The sequence below is a fragment of the Diorhabda carinulata genome, chromosome X (genome assembly GCF_026250575.1).
Source record: "Diorhabda carinulata isolate Delta chromosome X, icDioCari1.1, whole genome shotgun sequence".
In the NCBI taxonomy this organism is placed as follows: Eukaryota; Metazoa; Arthropoda; class Insecta; order Coleoptera; family Chrysomelidae; genus Diorhabda; species Diorhabda carinulata.
The window spans coordinates 7,693,761-7,713,913 of record NC_079472.1 but is presented as its reverse complement, the minus strand read 5'-3'; the positions used below and the strand labels follow the sequence as shown (position 1 = coordinate 7,713,913).

Here is a 20,153-nt window from a genome sequence, read left to right as displayed (position 1 = left end):
AAAAGCTGATATCTGTATGTCATAATTAATTATTATTATTGATGTATAATTGATTTACTTATCTATGCGCCACATTTTTAGCATCCAATTTGATTCAATACTTCATATTTATATTTTATCTTCTTTTTGCGCCACGTTTGTGTTAGCCTGTTGTCATTCCATATTACTATTGATAATAATTCATCAATTTATTCTTATTCTTCAATAACATTTTTCAATTCACTTGTATTGACTGAGTAGTCAATTTTAAAAAGCTACTGCGTAAATGTGCAATCGCCGATTTGGTTTTTAAAATATTTTTACCAGTATTCTATTCATAATGTTTTTTTCTTGTGCACAATGCAAACTGTGGAATCAAAGTATTGTACCGTCATGCTAGGGAAAAATATTGTTGAAATTGCTACTGTATTTCTAATAAGAACTGTTTAAATAATAGTTGTATCAATAATACCGTCCAAACATTAACATCAATGGCATTTGTGTTGTACGGTCTCGAATACTATTTCAATGTTGTAATTGTGGAGATCAACTATTCATCGGAAAAAAATATGAAAGTTTTTATTTACCTTTTGCGATTGAATTTCACAAAATTCAATTCCTGACGGTCTATTCAGTATAACGTATTGTTGATCAAACATTTCTAATTGAACTGCATAGTGTCGAACATCGTGTTACATAGGGAAAATTTTGAAATATAGAAAAATGTATTTGGTTAGCCTACAACTTATCAAATAAAATGGTATGTGAAAAGGGTAGAGAAGCTTCTCCTAGAGAATCCTATGGATAGTTATTGTTTACTCGTTAAATATAGTGACATTTTGCGTAAGCTAGTTGTGGGATCAGCATCAACTACATCTAATGCATTTTTCTCTAAAGCAAGTGTTGTTATAGTTCGTTGTTGGCCTTACCATAATTTTTGGTACGACGCTTCCTAAAATATCATAAAAATAATAGGAATGAAGTTATTTGATGTGGATAAACCTGTTTTCCGTAAGTTGCGATCAATCTGTAAGTATTTTCCATAGAAAATTACAATTTATAATTTTCCTCGGAATATCTCTTTGAGACGAACGGTTTCCTTGGCATGTATAACGATCTAAAAATCTACATATCATCTACAGATGCTTAATAAGCGCTCTCACACTTACAGGTTTCCATATGCATTGCTCGCACTCGTACGGACACGTTTTCGCTCTGGCAGACTGTTGGTGATGGAATTTCTTTCTGGCATTAGATATTATGACTTATTAATCTATTTTATTTATTTTATTAAAATTTTAAGACTGATGAAATGACAAAATTGGATTTTTTTTATAAATATTTATAATTTTCCGTCAAAAATTAGGAGGAATGTTGATGTTCTGTCAAAAATTTTATGAAGTAATAATACTGTCGAAAGTAATTTCCCAGAATTTTAAGACTTATATTTTAACAGAAATAAGTGCTATTTCTGACTTTCTTAAAAAATTTAGGATAGTTGACCCCGGTCACATAGGGCTGCCAGAAGTGGCTTTTCAGCGTCTGTAGATATCAAGGTTTGACTATGAATAGTTTCATGACTTTTGAAATGAGCACCTAAAATTGGTCACTGGCTCTTGTTCTATTTTTTATTTTCTATAAGAATATTTTTTTTTCATGGAATTCTACTCCAATACTTCTAAATTCTCATCAGCTTGAAAATGTAGAAAGCCTGTTTCTCATGCGCCCTCCCACCATCTATAGCAATTTTAAAGATTAATTGTCTTTTTTTTTCAATAGGATGAGGAAATTTAGGAAATTAATATCCTTCAGAATCCTTAACAAACTTCTTTATAAATAGTTTTTAATCGTTATTCACGAAATTAGAAACACTTTAAATCAATATTCCTTTTGATATCGCCATAATTTTGAAAGGAATTTCACAACAGGTTTCAAAATAATTTTTCATTATTCAGAAAAGAATGTTGATATAATTATTAGTCTCAAGCATAAACAGATGATTTGTTTGATGTTCTTTGACTCCTTCCAAAGCTTCAGATTAACACCAGTAGTACAATTATGATTATTTCTCAAAAAAACCTGATGAATTATGGTTCATATAATTTATAATCGAGGCATAGGAGGAATAATTGAAAACCATGTGAAAAACTAAATTTAACCAAAATATGTTTTCTCCAAATAATATTGTGAATGGTAAATGGATGACAGGTTTTAAAACGATGCACTCGGAGGTAGTTGAAGGAAAAAAAGAAATTTCTGATATTGTTATAAATCTAATGCAGAAAGATACTAAAATATATTTTCTGAACTAGAAGGCTCTGACTTGAAATAGAGAAACGACAACATGTTAAAAACAAAATTATTGATCGAATGCTTTGCTGTCTAATAACTTGAAAATTTATATTCATAACTTCAAAGCAATAATAGTAAAAGCAAATGTTAGCATTTGTTGTTGTGTATAGAGCGTCATTTGTCTCGCATTGTATGAGCGTTCTCCTATTTTTCTTATTTTCGCAAAATAATTCATCGCAGGGTCATGGACGATGATTACTAAATATGAAATGTCACAAAAGTTGCTCATATATTTTTGCTATGGATTTAGGAGTATGAAGTAAAATGTATTTAACACATAATTTTTGTTAACAATAAATTTATTGAATTTTTTGATCCGCGTAATTCCAAAAATATTGTACAAATTTTGATGAAATTAGGCTGGCTTCTTAGGTACAAGAATAGATAGATTAGATCAATTTTTTGTCTCAATATGGCGGATCCAAATGGCGGCTACTTCAACTTCTTGATTGACTATAATATATAAACTGCAATCCCGATGTCAATAAAAATCAATAAGATCTATAGATTGTGAAGTGAAAAAAATATTTTTTAGACGACGCCATCCGAAATTTGTTCGTTCTGTATTCATTTTCATAACTTGAAATTGATTTTTCACTGGACATACAATTGAAACTCTCAACCCATTTTGAAAATGGATTTTGTCTCCTGAAAACCGTCTAGGTAATTCCATATAGATTTTCCTGATACGCCGATTTACGAGTAATATACTCTAATTATATTTTTTATATCTTCAATATTAGCTTTTCTGTTGATAAACTTTGTCTTTCGAATGTCTCTAACGAAAGTGATCCAATTTAGTTGAGTCTGGTGATCTTGGTGGTTATCCAATTTTACTCATCTTCAACTAGTAGCATGCAAATATTTCATCGAGATACTCACTGACAATAACACAAATATGTGGGGATGCGCCCGCTTTTTTAAATCATAGTATATCAAAAGAAATGGATCTACTCCATTATAAAATTCAACAACTATAACTAATATGGATCTTATCCCGTTGATGATACTTGTCAAAAAATTTATTTTTTCAACCCGCTTCAAGCTTTCAACAAGCTTTGTATATTCCATGCGGACTATCTTTCCTGAAAATATGATTAATGTTGTGGTTAACTACTCCATTTAAATAAATAGTAACGGGATTAGACAGGAGTATATTTATTGACATAGTCATCCTCCATAAGGTCTTGATCGAAGTATATTTTCCATACCAAGGATGCAGCATAATTTTGGGCAAATGAGATCGTTGACAAATGTGGATCTGCAGTGTGCAATTTTTCATATTCTTCCAAAATATATAACCAGCCACTTGTAGTATGCTCTCCAATTTTGTGATTATCAAACTAAATAGAATATTTAATTTGATTTCGTAGTCAAATTCTTTTGAATCTTACAATACAAGTACATGTTTAATATGATAAATTGAAAGAGACACGCATTAATAAATTACACTGTCGAATTCGATTTATTCCAGATATTCTAGGAACAAATAATCCAATATTTACTAAGGCAAGAAAGTTGTTAAGAAAAATTCAACCACTTTTCACTTTTTTGTACGCTATTCAACATTGACTTAGGATTATTATCGCCTGGAGGTCTGCCAAGTAGAGAGTAGAAGATATTTTCAACATCCGCTCCATTAATTTACCCGTCGATAACACTAAAAATATATATGTAACTTTTTTGTTGTTCTCCAATCATATTATTATCAGAAAGAGTATGTTGATATGTTATTTCTAGCAGCTTTCTAGCAACCCTATATACGATCAAAGAAACAAAATTCATGTTATTTGCAATATATACGTCCAAGGTCTTCTCTGAACTATATTACATGAGCTTTAACTGCGTTTTTGCCATATTCTCAAAAATACTACGAATAAATTGTTAATTGCATTTGAAAGCATTGATATTGTTAAATGTAAGTATTGTGTAAATAGAAACCAAATGCTTATTATTAACAGCCACTCCATTAGTTATTAGTTAAGGAATAATTCTCAAATTTCCCACCGAAGTGGATTTATCCGCTGGAATTGTTTTTCGCGGAAGGAAGTTCAATAGTGGGAGAGCTTAGTATAAATAGGAAGTTTAAGTAAATAGGTTTTAGTGTATCTCTAGTCTCTGAAGACGATAACTTGGTAATAGAAACACGTGTCAATTTTGAGTTTTGGTGTTGTGGTAGTGTGAACAGTGTAATCAGCTTGTCCTCATTAATCAATTGTCAAATAAAGCACTTTCTTTCTTACGCCAATAACATTACATTTTTGAAACGGAAGTGTATAGGTAAATATGTCAATCTATTATTATTTAACTTCTATGGTTTGGTTTCAGGTTCAGTCAAAATTGAGTACTATCTAGTTTTAATCCTTTTGTTATGTTCATGGATAATTTATGTCTTAAAACAACAATCTCAAGTTATTTAAAAAGTACATATATTCACTTTTTTGGATTTTATTTCACCAACCAAAATGAAAAGTACTACTATATGTATTTCATGAGCTGCATGGAGAGAACGTAGCAATCACGGTAATCACTGTTACTTTTCTGTTAGAAATACAGTACAATTCAATCTTACGTCTGCTTCTGAGATTTGAGATAGACAAATAAAAACAAATATTAATAATTGGATATGGCTTTATTGGTTTTCAAAGTATTCTCCATAAAGAACAATACACTTTCCCATGCGTTTGAATCAATTTTCTAAGCATTTTTTCCTTTCCTATTGAGATATCTCCAAAACATGTGATTTCAACGCATAAACCGCTTTTTCAGACAAATACGGGTGTATTTTTCAGAATTGACCGTTGTACATTGCTCTAATGAGATAGTCGACCATTTGCCTCGAACTGCTTCGTGTGTAAAAAACTTTTGTTAAAGTTGATCCGTACAGTCGACTTTTGTTTAGTTTCGGGTTTATATGCACAGATTCGTCATTTGACGCCTGTCAAGATTTTATGGACGACTTTTGAAGCAGCGCGATGAAATTTTTCTAGCATTTTTTTGCACCAAGCTGAAACAAGCTTTTTTTAAGCGATTGTCAAAGTATGCAGTATCCAACGCGAGCAACTATCCTTGACAACCAAATACTCATGCAATATTGATTTGAACTAATGCCCAAGTATGCCTCAATCTCACGGTACATCATATGACGATCTTACAATATCAGTTTAATTAGAGAATCAACGTTTTCTGGTAAGAAAGCCGATTTTGGATGATCTTCACAAAATCGAAGTGAGACCATGACACCCTGTGGCTAGAGATAGTGCTTTATCGCCAAAAGTCGAGGCGAGTTTATCGGTACAATTTTTTGACCAAGATGAATGTTTCAAGTATTACAAATAGTTGAGTAGCACTCGTATCACAACGCGTTCTGAGTACGTTCACCGTTTAAAATGTCAAATTTCATGATGGCAATATCAGATTTGACATATTCATATCAGTGTTGTCATATTTCTTGGAATATTTCATATATATATATTCTGTCTGTTACTAAGCTAATTCAACCTTTGAATGATCTTACATATCCAATTTGTCCTGGTAATTCCAGTCAATATATATTGGAAGATGAAAATTGAATATTCATTTCTTTATGACCATACTCCACATTTAATTGACCAAGCTCCATCAAATTTCATTAGATATCCACAGATATCCAGATAGAAAAAAGAACTTCTTCGGAGGATATATCAAGACTAAATGATTTTGGAAAAATGTCATCAAGAATTTCGAGATGAAAATATGAGTATTACTGTTAGCCTACATTGAGAGACACGGATCCAAAAAAACTACGAAAATAAGACCAAATTTTGCCGTTTCCAATTAAATCGTTATGGTTCATGCCAACTTCTATAAGTAATGAAGTAAAGAATATTTCTATTATTCTTTTTGGTCCACCAACACCCAAATAGTATGTGTCTTAACGAGTAGTTGATTTTCAAACAATTCAGTCTATCATATTTGAAGGGAATGTCTGGAAAATAATACATTACATTGTTTTATGATGCGACTACGTCGCAGTGAGCGTTTGGGCGTAAAAGCTAGATAGAGGTAGGTTTTGGCAATACAATAGACCAAGCCGCAGTGAGCTCCGAGTTTCTGAAGCGACAGGACGCGGAGGAGGTCAGATTAGAAATAACGATCGAGTAGCGGTGCGAAATCAAGTTTTTCGCGAGACTCAAGAAAACGCCAGCGAAGACTTTCGCAATGCTTCAGAAAGCCTCTGAGGATGATTGTCTCTCGATCCTTTAGTACTGAATTTTACGTTGAAGTGGTACGGAGATTGAAACAATAAGTCAACCGCGTCAGGCCGGATATTGAGGATTCTTGAAAGCTCCACCAAGAAATTTCTGTTCTCTCGGCCCAAACCACATTTGCAGACTCTGGATAATATTAGAATTATTATGACGAGGTCGCTGAAGGACATCCCTGTCGAAGCCTTTCAGGAAGCATAATCTGCATGGAAATCTCGATGGCCGAAGTATATTCATGAAGAAGGATAGTATTTTGATCAATGACGAAGAATTGTTCCATTCCGATCAATAAATTTTTGAATCTAAACCTTGACGGACATACCCAGTAATTGCTGAAGCATATACCAATGATTTGCGCTAGTGTCATATCAAGAACATCATTTGGCGAAAGGTCCCTAAGTTTATCTCTCATTATTAATAGTCAATTAATAAGTTAGAAAAGTACATTCTTCACGGATATTCAGCTCTTTTAACAGCTACACATTATCGTTAACTATCGAAGATAATTATGCATGGTTATTTTCTCTTCCAATAGTTCTGAAAACCTATTTTCATCATTGTGAGCTGATCGTTCAGTTAGATACTAATTATAAGTGAGTGAATGACAACTTTTTTGGTGTTATCCTATAATAGTACATTATTTTCAACGATTTTTCAAATAAGCATTTTCTGTGCACTTGTCATTTTTTTAGAATGTTAAGAAAATCCGTTCCCAAGTATATTATGCTGATATTTTTGGTGAGCAATGGAGTCAAACTAAAGATAAATGGTTTCCTGAGGCTACAGCGCTTTCCTAATATTTCAAAATTATCTTGTACGACTTAGAAAAAACTTTGCATAAGTTTAATTGCGTTCTCGCTCGATTTCTGAACATCATCCTAGAGTTTGAGGAGTTGTCGAGGTTATCCTGTATCACCAAAAATTCTTGATTAACTTCAACTATTTTGGGAACGTTTCCAGTGGGTTATATAATGAGTATCCTAATACTCACATTTTGTTAATCGAGTACGTTATACTTTTTTTCGATATAATGTTTTCTTATTTGGATCAGTCATAACTGTTATTTCTGTGAAATACAAAATTGCCAATTATCCATTGCTCAATTTTTATTATTAAAAAGGACTATAAAAATAATCAAGAGAAATAATCAAACGTTATCAGAGCTTTGAAAATAAAAAAAAAACAACGTCTAACAAAGAATATCGGTACGCTCTGAACTGCAGAGAAAATTGTAAATTATACACTATTTTGCAAAATTTATGATGCTACAGTTAAAAGAAGAAAAAGAATTGATTCAATAAATATACAAAGGAATGAGTTTAGACAGAAATTTGTGTATATCACTGAGAGTCAAGAGCTTTGTATGCGGTCAAAGTATTCGTCAAATTTTTGTTTATAATAAGTGTATAGAAATTTTTGCATATTTATTTGAAATGTGTGAATTTTCAACGTGTTTGGTTGAAATTTCATTTGAAGGTGTTTTTTATAAACCTTTCTAATAGTGTGCAATGTTATTCGTCACATAAGATATCAGATTACGCCTTGAAACCATAAAGATCGCATGTGCAAAGAACAACAGAAATAGTGGCAAAACTTCTGGAAAAAATTTTGTGGATGATGTTATGTTGTGGGCAATAAGATTGAGAGACTAGTCGGTTAAAAACAATAGAATAAATGCAATTAAAAAGTGACGGGATTTTGGAAGTGTCTTGCTGAAAAATCACTAAAGTAGATGTTGAAAAAATCAATATTCTAAAAAAGACTGGTAATGGACAAGATAATGTTGAGAGACTGGTAAAGATTCACGCATAGAGAAATCCTGTTTTGTTATGAGACTACTTAACAATATTATGAAATCTTCAAATGTTTTATGGTCCTCGTACAGTTACTTTGCGTAGTCATTAGGTCTGTGCGCACTATTTCCCCTAACAAATTTTCTTACGTATATTTATCCCGAAATTCCAACCACTCTCTAGACCACTTACCACTTCCTAGGGTCAATGCTATAAACGCATTCATACTCACGGTTAATAACATTAAGACGATAAAGACCTAAGAACTTTCACTCTGGAGCAATAAGAAAGCCAAAAAAACAACGATAATAATTTCAAGTAAATAAAATATAAAAAAAATGATATAAGACTTTTGCTACAGATTGTCGGATGGAGGACGTTAGGACCTCCATACTAATAATATAATGGAACAAGCACATATTATGAGAAAATATAAAGTGTTGTTATTCCAGTATGTTGAAATATGTGTATCAGAAGCATTCAGAAACAAAAGAAGTCAGATAATGATTTGAATAGGATAGCTAAAAATGGTACGAGAGTTGCCGCTTTAAGGTGTAAAATGAGACGCGTTTGAATCAATTGTCTAATTCCATTCCGACATAGGTACCTCCAAAATATGTGATTCGAATGCATCTTCAGGTAAAGAGAAGCTTTAACTTTTTTTTCATCTGCGAGAATGATAAGAAATCATTGGGTGCGAAACAAGGTGGATGACTCATCAATTCCATATTTTGACTGTTCCAAAACGTTTTTATTTGAGCTTTTGTGTAAAAGCTGGCATTGTCGTGATGGAGAATGATTCTTCTGCAATTAGTTTCCTTTATTTTTACAAACACTTCTCACAAACAGGTATAGCATACAGAATTGACCGTTCCACGCTGCTCTAATTGAACAGTGGCGACATGTCCAAATATTCTGAAAAAACAATGCGAACAAATAATTTTGGCAGCCAAATGTTCATGCAATATTGAATGTATGCGAGTGTACCTAATGCCTAAGTATGTCAAATGAGGATCTTGCAATATCAGTTCACACCATCGATGTTTTCTGGCACACAGCCCATTTTGGACGACTTTCACGAATTTCATCCTGTAGCGAAATGCGTAATTACCAAAACTTGAAGCGAGTTGATAGGCACACTGCTATTGGTTTAATCCACGTCGTATGTCATAGAAAATCATCGGATGGAAATGATCGCGGTTTAATTCCATTTTTGATCAAAATGAATATTCCAAGTATGTGTAAACAAAACCCGTTCTGAGACGTCCATCATTGAAAATATCAAATTTTATGATGACAATGTCAGCATTGACATTTTTACACCAATGTTATCATATCTCAAAACTCAAGTAGCAACTCTCATATTATCAACCATTCATAGATATTTTCCTGGTATATTTCGATTACATAAAAGCTTTTCCTCATTTTTTAGGTTATTGCATTATTATCTAGATCAAAGAAACAATTTTGTTCTTAACTAAACATGTATGAACATCTCTTATTAATTAGCTTCTCTCATGGATCAGAATCACCACATGTTAGTTTTATTAAGTAAATTTTGGAGGAATAACAAGCAGTACTGGGTATTTAATAGTCATGTTGACATTAACCCTTCTGCTACAGTGAACATTTTAGAGTTTAGGGAGAAGCTTTATCTCAGAATGTTTATCATCTTACATTAATAATAAATAGAAGGATATTTCTATTGACTCTTAACTTGATCAACTCCACTCAGACGTTTGCTGTTTTTGAAATTGAATCAAAATTTTTGATTCTTCTCTGTTTTTAGTCAAAAAACGTGTAATTAGAAACATACTGATATATAAAAAAACATGAAATTACGCTACATATCATTGTGGTGGAAAAAGTTTTTATATAATCGATCTTGTACAAGAAACTAAGTAGATTTAGTGAAATATTCAGATAATGTAATATGTCCTTTATGACTTATACTAATATCATATTTATTGATATAATTCGATAATTGTTGGGAAAGTCCTTGTACATATGGTAAGGAAAAATGTTTTATTTTTTGAGTTTTCGTTTCTGTTTTGTTTTTTAATTGCTTGTAGTATTTGTTTATCCTTTTCTTGGATATGTAATTATTTTTTCCGGATAATTATTTTCTTTCAAAGCAGTTTTTGCTTTTTGAATAGCTAAACATCTAAATTCAGGACCTGATAGTTGGATAGATCTATCAGCCAAACTTATCATCAATGACCTTTTTTGTGACATAGGCAGACACGAATTGAAGTTTAAATATCCTGAGGACCAAATTTTATTCTCATTTTATCGTTAATTTTATATAATGTGACATCAAGAAAATTAATTAAGAGAATATTTTGAAAAATTCTTAGCCTACTATATAACCAAACAAAATTTCAATGTCAAAATATTTTATTACTCAACATATTCTACTCTTAATTGAATACATTTATTACAGCGAACCTGCAGCGTCTCCAGACCTTTAACAAAAATGGTTCTTCTTGCTCTGCAAACAACGCCTCCTCGTTGGAAGAAAATTTACGACCTTTTAAACTTTTTTTCAGTTGAGGAAAGATATGATAGTCGGACAGAGCCACATCTGGTAAATAAGGTTGGTGTTCCAGTAATTCAAACTATTGGAGGCATTATTATAAAACAAACAACCATTCGATGATTATGGCGTACGGTTCGGGGACTGAAAGTGTGTTGTTTGTTTCATACTAAGGCTTTAACTTTGAATTTTACACGGCAATAGCATCTTTTCTGAATTTTCCATTGAAAATTGTCACTCATTGATAGTTATGACGTTGAATCAAGAATGAATAATTTCTGGAACCTTGTTATTTGTTGAATGAGATATTGTTCATCAAAATGTACTAAAATTTTGAATAACTGACATTTTATTGTGTTTAGGAAACTACAGTGCAGCTGTTACGCATTTTACAGAAAAGTTTCTTCGAAGAAACTTACCAAGTAAAAAATCATTTAGAGCAATTGAACTCCGTTGTCGAGGAACTGGGAATGTGAGACATAAAAAAATAAATCATGGTACGGCAAGAACAACAAGAACCAATAATAGGGAAAATATTATTTTAAATTTAGTTCATCAAAATCCAACAGTCAGCGTCAGGAATGTGGCAGGACAAACAAAAAACGCCCTCAATCAAATTTTTTTAAAATGTATTCTTTTTACGGGAGAGGCCACTTTTACGCGACAAGGTATGTTTAACACCCATAATGTACACTACTGGTGTGATGACATATCCAAAGTTAATGTTTTGGCAGCAACTTTAGGTAATAAATAGATATGTTATCTCATTCTACCTGGAAATTGGAATCGTGATATGTACCAGGATTTTTTAAGCAATCACTTATACGAGATATTAGAAGATTTAAGGCTAACCGCATTTTCATAGAAGGCATCGTAATTGGTTGAGTAACCATCTTCGAATCGATGGATTGGTAGAGGCTCAGAAGCTCCGACCGACTTCCTCGGTCATACTATTTTAATACCTTGGATTACACAGTTTGTTCGTATGTTGAAGAAAAAGTTTATGTTACAGAGGTAAATTCACCTCAAGAATTTAAAGACAGAATTCAACGTCATTTCAATGACCTTATAGCTTTCAACCGTTTAGAAGATTAACGGATTCTTTGGAAAAAAGGATAGATTTGTATAATCGTGCATACGAAGGACATTTTGAACACCTACTCTAATTGAATTCTATTTTATGTTATTAGCCTTTTTTTAAATTTTCATCTTGTAATTTTTATGATATTCAAGTTCACTTGAAATTTTGCTTAATAATATAAGATTTTTCAGTTTTCTATATATCATAGAGACGGGATCACTTTTTTTGAAACCCCTTGTATATATGGAAACGTATTTCAAATAATATTATCTATATTTGATATTTAATCTGTATTTATAAAGTACAGCTGATCTTTTGATTTCTTAGTAATCTCGGTACTACGTGACAAGCAGTATGGAGCAGAATATATTTTTGCTGTTATACTCCCAATTAGATCGATCGGTCGGAGAAACCCCCTCTTTTATAGCATATCGACTCTCAAATGAAAATTACAGAATTTTTCCGCGAAAGTTGAGCGATTTTCATAGGATTCCCACGTAGTGCTCTGAAACGTGATCACTCGAACTTAGACGAAGAATTTTAATTTGTATAATTTAGAATCGGTCTAAATATAGAAATAATTATTAATCATTTTTTCTTTTCCTACAGTTTATCTAGGGGAATTTTCAGTTCAATCGATTACGGTGTGAAAAGTATCTCTTGCTTATATCGATACCTTCTTAATTATAAATCTGTGTCACAATATTAACGTGACCCTGTATATTTTGATAAGAAATATCTAAATGAGAATACCACAGGCATATTAATATTTTACTTATAGTAGCGTACGCAAATGGGATATAGGGGACTAGCTAACCCGGCGAACTTTGTATTGTTATGTTTTGTATTGGAAGTAGTTGAATATGGCGAGGACCTTTTTATTGGTTAGATTCAAAGATATATGAACACTTGTAATGGAAATTGGGTTAAGTGCCAACGATTATTCATCATCATTAAATCTATATAAATTTTTATACATTCATTATATGCGGAATGTACTCGTACATTGCTTCTATATAAATAATTCTTCGAAGTAAAGAGTTTGGGAGCCTATGAGTAATTAACGTTATGATATCTTTGAAGAGGGTATATGTACCGACTTTAGTATAAAAATTGGTATAAAATACCAATGATTGTGATCTACGGTTAGTACTAAACATCTTTTTGCCAATATTATGAATTTTCAAAAATGAGATATATTCTCTTACTCTTAATGTTATTGCAAAACTTCTGCAAGAGAATGAAAACGGAACTTATTTTCATCAAACCCTATTTTCATGCAGAATTAGGGTGAATATCTCCAAATATTAAAGTTTTGTTTGATGAGATAAGGCGCAAAAGCCGTGAATCTTCCTTGCTAACACTTGGATCTATTATGTACCTCGGACAGTGTCGCACTCACAGAGAAAGTGTCAAGCGATCTCTTTTGTTTTCTTGTAGAAACGACAAGAGATGTTGGGAGATCCTCCGACGTTCTTCAGATAGTCATTCACCCGATAGTGTCCAATGATCATTCATCCTTTGTTCATCTTTGTTCAATTAAGAGACCTTTTGAGATCTTTTTGCAGAATAAGGAAAAAATATCTTCGATTGTTTCAAACAAGGGGTGAGGTTTTACTCTATGTTTCTGATCTCTTCTTGTTTTTCCAATTCATGACCGTGATTTAATGGCTTTTCGAGAAATGTATAAAGGTTGTGATCCTATGAAAAGAATTGACTCGACTTTTCCGCCAGGTGAACAGTTTTTTCTTATGTGTCGAATAACAGTAGGCCTCGTAAGAACGCAAACTCTACATATCCGTTACTGTCGACTTGTTATTCTGTTTTTGATAAAGCTTAGTTTTGAAGACATGGCATCCGTGGTATTACCTATATACACCTTACAATCCTTCAAAATGCTTAGCTTTTCAGTTAGGGCACCGGGCTTCATGTCCGGTGCCTTGCATGCTGTTATTGCCTACTTTATTGCCCACTTTATTGCCTCACTTCTTATAGACGTCTCTAGTCAGGCAAGCCTAAGATGACCACTAGTGCTACTGTGGAACATCATAGTAACGCATCTGTTATTGTAGGACTAGGAGCTGTTTGCAGCTTATTTAGTGTTGACTCCTTAATGTTCTTGGACACCATTCGAAAGCTGCTTGGCTTATTCGTACAATTTGTGCTATATGCTTTGAAGTTAGTATCCAAGTTAGTCTCTGATCGAAGGTAATCCTGAGATATACAATATCTGACTTGGAAAGTAGTTGTTTCTCCTAGTTAATAGAACTAGGATAGTCTTTGAGGGATATATGCTCAAATTCTCATTGACATAATCTCTATGAGGGATTTTCAGGGCAGATTTCATTTGATACCATATATCATCATGCTGACCCCGCACTATTATCGCCATCATCATCGACGTATTCAGCTCCATATTCCTCATTGGCAAACAATTTAATCGGTTAGTAATGACCATAGTAGCGGCAATAGCTTTGTGAGCAACCGTCCCCCGGTTCCAAGGTTATTATTCTATCCCCTAGATTTATATTGAAAATGGTTTGTTAGACTTCTGGTATTACCAGTGTTTAATAGATGGAATATGCTGGAGAAGACACCTTAAATATCCTTGAAACAACATAGCACTATCTCTTTAGGCTCTATAGCTTTTTTTAGTTTTTTGGTTAGACTATGCAAGTCAGACACTGTCGCTTACCACGATGCATATTGATTTGAAATACCTACGTACAATCTATTCATATCAGTATCTTACTTAGATAATCTTTCTCAACCTTCAATATATTATGATGACTTAATTTATTTAGTAAAGAAAGGCTGTGATAAACTATCAGATCCTCATCTGCAGAAGGAAATTTTCCGTAATTCTTCTTTTTTGTTTACACTCCGGAGAAGTTATTTTGTCTTCACTTTGACTTAAACTTCAGCGGGCCTTTTTGATAATGCATGACTGAAGTTTTAGGTAATGTAATATAAATTATTGGTTGTTTCCTATCACCTTTTAATAAGGCCAATCAATGAGAGTCTTTTTAGATATATATATAAATTTTACATGAAATACTGTTCACGAAGACACTTTTTGTAAGCACAGTTGTATTGATATTGGAATTGTTAAAATTACATAAAAATCTTCTTACTGTTGCTACATTACACAAGACTCGGCCCGGGCTTTCACGATTATTTACCTACATATTGCAAGTTTGGTTTCTTCTTTGGTTTATTATAAGATTTGATGCATTTTAACCAACGACTAACTAGTAAAGCGACAATGATTTATGATTGTCTTCTGCGTGTACGGTCAGGATAAGCTCCAACCTTGTACAGTCTGCGCGAAGAACAACCTGGAAAATTGACATGAATCTCAGTACCTCGGGGCAACAGATGTTGGCAGGTCCACAGGCTGTAGGTCAATATTATAGTATCTTATCTTATAGAACCCCGTGTACAATAATAACTTTTCAAAATAAGTAATATCTCATTCACACAAGGAATTTTGAGTTTTGAATCTGCTGTATCCAATAGAGGTTATCTAGGGTATACGGCATCAGCATCCCTATACCCTATGAATATATTATGTGACATAATTATGTATAAATTTTATTCCCATTAATAGTCATATATCTTTTTCTATCGGATACAAATCCCACATTGAAGAGATAATCTACCCCCCTGTCACAAAACTTAACCTTCTGTACGCATATATAAATAATTTTGAAGTGAGATACCACAGAACATGTTTTTCAAGTTTTGGTAAAGAATTAAATTATCGGGCTACTGTCTGTGGCGCTTGATTATCACTACCTCTGTTTTAAAGGGACGATGAAAAGATCTTAAATTACTTCAAAGTTCATGATCTATTCAATATACAGATATCATAGTGAATAAAATCGACGGCTTGATTATACTTTCAGACGAACAGTTACAGTTTTTGTCATGAGAGAAAATTCCATGGAAGATAACAAACTTGTATATCTTTGTTTTGCAGACCGAGAAAAACTTTTTGATTGCATTGAACTCGGGGAAATCATATATCTTTTACACGCAAGTCAAGTTCCTCAAGATTCTAGCAAAACAATGAAACCTAGGAAAAGCTATCCGAAATCACGTCAGAATTAATAAAAAGGACACAAAACCAATACTGGCAGGAAAGGATATAAGACAAAAGGAATTCACAAAGCTCACTTCCTCACTTTGTTTTAACATCATCATGGACATTGTTTAAAAAATATACATGAAATGAAAATATGTTAGCATCGTAGGCTATGTCGACAATGTGACATGCAGGAAGTGAAAACAGATCCTCTCAAGAATTCATGATTAGGTAGCTAAAGCAATCAATATCATGATAATAATAGGAAGATAAAACTGTCTTTTTCGACAAGTGATGAGGTTCTGATATTTTAGTGTAGAAGTGTCAATGTATGTGGACGTCGAGCTAAGTTAGAGGAAAAGATCAACAAAACTAGCATACTTGAGGGAAAACAACTCACAATACAATAATTAGACTGACAATTACGTACACACAAGACTAGAAGACTTCAGAAAACGGAAGATATGCGAGTGCTAATGAGACTAGCTAGGAGGTCATTGATGGATAGGAAGCGACGTTAGACAGGACACGTACCGAAATTAACGATATACAATTTAGTATCAAATAAGCTACAAAAAGAAAGCAGCATGTGTAAATTGGGGAATGTAGAAGAGTGATTCACAAGTAACTTACACACAAGGAAGAGAGGCACTCAAAAGCAATTATTAGCTGTTGGAACAGTTCAATTTCATTCATGTAGAAAAATTATGGAATTTATTTATTAGAAATTTTCTAAAAAAACCATTCGAATGCCACTTATTCAGTCCGCCACATGTCGAAGTAAATGATTTATTATGTGCATATTCACATCGACGGAGTTCTGAGAGAAGGGCGTAAGCGACGAAATCACACGAATTGAGATAATTGATACCTATAGCGAACTGTGAAGCAGAAAGGTTGTTCTCGTTTTCGAAGAAAATAAAAAATGTACATGTTATATGCGCGATTGTCGTCATTAACAAGGCTGTGCATTGAAAACGAAACAAATACAGAATATGAATTTTTATGAGAAAGAAATTTTTCAAATAAAAATTTTAATTTCATTAAGTGGGCTCTTAAGTCGATTTTAGCCACAGGCCCCATTATTTCTTAATCCAATGCTGGATGCAATAACCGTTTTATACTTTGAGCTTGTGATGAGGTGTGAATTAAGTAGATCAAATAATTTCTTTTTGAATTATACTGTATGTATAAAATGTTAATTTTCAATTAACCTACGAAGACGAAGGTAATATGGGAAGATGGGAGATGCTCATCTCTTAATAAACTATCTGAGGTGTTACTGCATAATGTTATATTTGAAGATAATATGAACCAGAGCCGCAATATGAACCACAAAATAACAGCATATCTGATATAAGTAATTCAATGAGCTTTCGATCGAACAAAATTCAAAAATTAAAGATTGTACTAACTGTGTTGAAGCAGTCTATGAAATTGGAGTAAACTAGAAGTTAGTCGATTATAGTAGAAGACAGAAGAGAAAGGAAATAAATTAGAGGATCTCTAATTTAAAATTTAAGGTTAGAAACCAATATTAGTAAGGAACATAAAAATTTAATACGTCAAATTTTGAAAATACCAAAAGAACCTCAATCCAAGACATACTCCTTGAGACACGAAAATGGTCATATATACAAGGTTTTTCCAAATTCATGCGACGAAATTCGGGAGGTGAAATTAAGTTGGCTTTTTACTTCAACCAAATTTTCTCAACCTACTTCTTTTCGTGATATAACCCTTGAAAGGTGGTTACTAGAAGAGAGTTTTAATTTTTTTTTTTCTGAATTTTCAGTAGAGGTAGACACTTGAAACTCTGCTATTTTTGTACACTTGCCAAAGACGAACGACGGGTGTTTTTTCAACTTGAAGTATGTCGGGCAGGCTAAAAAACTGTTAATGTCTGATTTAAAGAATACATAGCTCATTTAAAATATAGACGGACCGAAAAATCGAGTATGATCGATCACGCTACCAGTCATAATTACCAAACAGATAAGTATAATGTTAAATATTTCAAAAATGTATTCATTAATGAATTGTTGAATACATTTCAGAGCGGACAAAGCCAAAGGACCTACACCTTAGTCTATAGTTGAGAAAAAAATGTTCGCCGCCAAAGAAAAAAATTTAGTTTACAAGGGGTAAGTGAAGTTATTAGCTTTGAATTTATCTTCAGTCTCCAAAAACGATAACTTGGTTATCGAAAATCGCGTCAGACAGTGTAATTGTGAGCGTTGGTGTAGTAGTAGTGTAAGCAATGTATTAACTATGAATATCACCATCGGTTCCAAAAATTCCAGCTCAGTTAAAATTACGTTAATTTCACCTACTGCCACACTGCACAAGGAATTTTTTAAATCAGTTTTGTACATCTCACTGATTTCAAAAGAATATACAATTTTTTAAAAAACTTCATAAAACTTGTTATGAGAGCGCTGGACCAAATGCTTTCCTCTATCAATTACCAAAACTAATACCAGGTTGTCGAAAACTTTCTTTATATCGTAAAAGCACAAATGATGACAAATTTTGATATAGACATTGACGATCTACAACTTTCATTTGAAAACTTTTTCTGAAATTTCGCGTCGTTTTCAAGATAAACTACAAAAGAAAGAAACATTTCACGGATTACTAATAATATTCATGACTTTCTCTGACAAATTCCATCTGACTAACTCTAAACTCGAGTTCCAAAATTACTCAACAGTGCAAAAGGATGATTTTTCAATTCACCAGCCAGGTTAATTGAAATATTACTCCATATAGTGAATGAACTGAACGAATTCTAATTCGGAATGTGAAATTTATTTTCCAATATTCTATGTTTCATGTTATTTATGGTTGAAACTATTGATTAAAGTTTATTTCTCCCATGATGGAGAAATCTTCATGATAAATGACTTGTATTTGATGGATGTTTGAAAACCGAGGAATTTGGGGTTGATTATAATCATTTTCCAGAAGTTAGAGGAAAATACTTAAACGCTGGGAGCGTGGAACAACAAGATAACGACGGGTTGTACCATCGTTAGTAGATAGACAGCTACTACATGTTAACTTGTGAACGCTGTTTGGAACTAAACTGGTAAAGAATAAAGAGAGAATTACATAAAATTGATTCTTGCATAAAAAGATAAGGAGAGGGAATCAGCAGTAAACAGATAGATCAGCTAAAAGAATGAGTTCTATAACGAGAAACAAGCAGTGGAACAATAAACGAAGCAGAGTCAAAATGGTTTGGGAAGTCGAAAGGGAATGCGGCGTAAGAGAATTTCCATATTTTTATATTGAATTATGAACGCGCTCCATGCAATAACACATTCCAATAACTACATCTTTCAAATGCTTCATCGTTTTTAACAATTTAATGAAACGTTTCGATACCGCTATGTGAATAGATATTATAAGTACGGTAAGTTTCAATACATATGCATTAAATATATTCATTCACAATTTTACACCGATTTTTATTTCAAACGCTAGAAACAAAGTTTTAACAAAAAACTTACATACAACATTTTACATGAAATCCAATCTCAGTGTATACGTCGTCTTTTTAAAATAATTCAACCGATTTCATCTGTTCGGAAAACCGTAACACCGCTGGATTTAACGTACGAAGTGGGAGTTGCCTTTAGGAACTTCTATGAAATGTAGGCCGCGAAGATCAGCTCGAAACTGAACTACGAACTGGCGAGGGAGTTTTGTGAAGTTGAGCGCTCCCTACCGGTCGAAGTATCACACATAAAACGTTGGTAATCTTTGAGAGTACATGTGAGATGGAAGTTTTTGTTTAGAAGTACTGAGTCGTCTGTTACGTTAATTTCAAGAAATGATTTCCGAGATTCTTCACTTAAATACCGATTTCTCATGACTAGTTATCGGTCTAAGGATCGAGGCGACAGGAAGAAGTCGATCTACCATGTCATAATCCCATCAATTTTATAGCTTTCTTGACTCAGTTCAGATCTCTTCTTCTTTCCTAATTTTAGTAACGTGAATCATTCGCTTATAATTCGTCGCCACATTTTGGAATCAAACTAAGTGATTTATTATTTATACTTAAGGGAGA

The 20,153-nt window shown here is 32.8% G+C and overlaps 1 protein-coding gene across 2 annotated transcripts in view; it reads right to left on the bottom strand.

Annotated features, from left to right (window-relative positions):
• The window catches only part of LOC130902771 (leucine-rich repeat-containing protein 24-like), a 179,833-nt gene extending 160,072 nt beyond the window's left edge, over positions 1-19,761 (bottom strand). The window contains exon 1 of one of the 2 annotated variants that reach the window (XM_057815053.1): positions 19,591-19,761. The gene's annotated coding sequence lies outside the window, so the exon portion shown is untranslated. The remainder of the gene's footprint in view (positions 1-19,590) is intronic. The other variant, XM_057815054.1, reaches the window with a different exon arrangement.
• Between the last annotated feature and the right edge of the window lie 392 nt (positions 19,762-20,153).